Raw genomic sequence first — 2,500 nt, 5'->3', positions numbered from 1 at the left:
CTGACTTTTATCTGGAGAATATCCAACAATAGCTTCCATTGAATGAATAATTGATCCGGATCCTAAAAACAACAATGCTTTCGAATAAGCATGAGTAATCAAATGAAATAAAGCGACTCGATAAGACCCCATACCTAGAGCTAACATCATATAACCCAATTGAGACATTGTAGAATAAGCTAAACCTCTTTTAATATCTTTTTGAGCAAGAGCTAAAGTAGCCCCTAATAATACTGTTATTATACCTATTAAGGATATGAAATTCATTATGTAAGGTATGATTATAAAAAGAGGAAGAAGTCGAGCTACAAGAAAAATGCCCGCTGCTACCATAGTAGCGGCATGTATAAGAGCCGAAATAGGAGTAGGACCTTCCATGGCATCAGGTAACCATACATGAAGGGGGAATTGTGCCGATTTAGCAACTGCACCGGCAAATAAAAGAAAGGCACACAAAGTAAGAAATAAAAAAGGAACCTCATTATTCGAAATCAAGTTATTGAATATTTGGAACAAATCCCGAAATTCAAAAGTACCGGTTATCCAATAAAGACCTAAAATTCCTAATAATAAACCAAAATCGCCTACACGATTCGTTACAAAGGCTTTTTGACAAGCAGTCGCCGCACTAGGTCGTGTGAACCAAAAACCTATTAATAGATAAGAACACATTCCAACTAATTCCCAAAAAATATAAATTTGTATCAAATTCGAACTAGTAACTAATCCCAACATGGAAGTATTGAAAAAACTCATATAAGCAAAAAATCTCAAATATCCTTGATCATGAGACATATAATTGTCACTATAAAAAAGAACCAAAATTCCAACAGTAGTAATTAATATTAACATAATAGAAGTAAGTGGATCTATTAAGTGACCGAACTCTAAAGAAAAATCATTATTAATGGTCCAAGACCATACATATTGATAGATAAAACTTCTATTTATTTCCTGAATAGATAGATAGACCGAAAGTATCATAACTATACTTAACAATAAAATACTAGGAAAAGCCCACATACGGCGAAGATTTTTTGTTGCCGTTGGAAAAAGTAGAAGTCCCATTCCTATTAACATAGGAACTGGAAGTGGAATGAAGGGGATAATCCATGAATATTGATATGTATATTCCATAAAAAAACCTTTTAATTTTTAATTAATTCTTTTTAATTCACCGACTCTTATATCTTTTTATAGGTTCAATAAAAATCAAGATATGGAAAACTTAAATAGAATTTGGATTCCTAATTATTCTGAATCTTTCTTCTTTACCCAATACTTCAAAGATTCAAAGCAAAAAGTTAGAATTGGTCAAATGATATGAATATGATCAAGTTACTATTTTAAAATGAAATAACACACTAATTCATTTTATTAATATTGAATATTAAGTATAAGTAAGATTTTTATGAAAATGCAGAAAAAAAATTCAATTATTATTACGATACGTATTCCGATAATTTATATCCATAGAGCAAATAATTACACCAAAATAGAGTAGTTATTACATTACTTTATTTTGATAGAAATAATAGGATGGTGCATACCAAAACTGGCCCAATAAAAAAAAAAAAAAAGAATTAGTTCGTTTATTCATAATCATTAACTAATTCATGGTAGAACTGATTATCTTTCATTCGAATAAAAGACATTTATTTTTCTTTGTAGAAAACGCTAGCATATCCCACACTTTTCTTTCAATACCAGGGAGAAGAAATCGACTTAAAAGAAAAGACAAAATTACTAAGATGACTTTTATAAAATCATATATCCTTTGATTAACTACTAGTTTAATTCGAAATTTAAAAGAAAAAAAATGTGTACTCCTTCTTTTTCTTTTGAGCTTGACCAACTAATAAAAAACTAAAGTAATTTGAGTAATTCGGAATTTTTTAGATAAGGATTGGTTTTTAAAACTTTTCGGTGTATTTTTTTACATGGATAAATATAGCACGACGAAAATAGACAGAGATATAAAAAAAAGAAAAAATGGAATTGTTTGACCAATAGATGTCTTTCACATTCAACTAGAGAAATGAATAACTTTTTCAAATTTTTCATGGCCGTTCCAAAAAAGCGTACTTCTATATCAAAAAAACGTATTCGTAAAAACATTTGGAAAAAGAAGGGATATTGGGCAGCGTTGAAAGCTTTTTCCTTAGCGAAGTCTCTTTCTACCGGGAATTCAAAAAGTTTTTTTGTGCGATAATGAAATAGTCAAACACTAGATTAAATAATCTTAATCTTAAAATGGTACTTAAAAAAAAAAAAGAAAAAAAAGAGACAAGGTTTCACTTTTTTTTTAATATGTTTTATCCGGTGGGGATTCTTATTTTCCTCATCGGTACACTTATCCGTCATATCATAATAAATAAGAAAATAAAAAAAATTCTTAAACAAGATGTTCAGTTCAGGCCAATATCGAATTAGTTTTATAAATCCTAAATCAAATTCTTTACAGGACGAAAAACCAACCTAAGGTCTAAGGGTTAATATA

Source organism: Rhodamnia argentea, unplaced genomic scaffold, assembly GCF_020921035.1.
Source record: "Rhodamnia argentea isolate NSW1041297 unplaced genomic scaffold, ASM2092103v1 Rarg_v2.77, whole genome shotgun sequence".
Classification (NCBI taxonomy): Eukaryota; Viridiplantae; Streptophyta; class Magnoliopsida; order Myrtales; family Myrtaceae; genus Rhodamnia; species Rhodamnia argentea.
Note: the sequence above shows the minus strand (reverse complement) of the source record.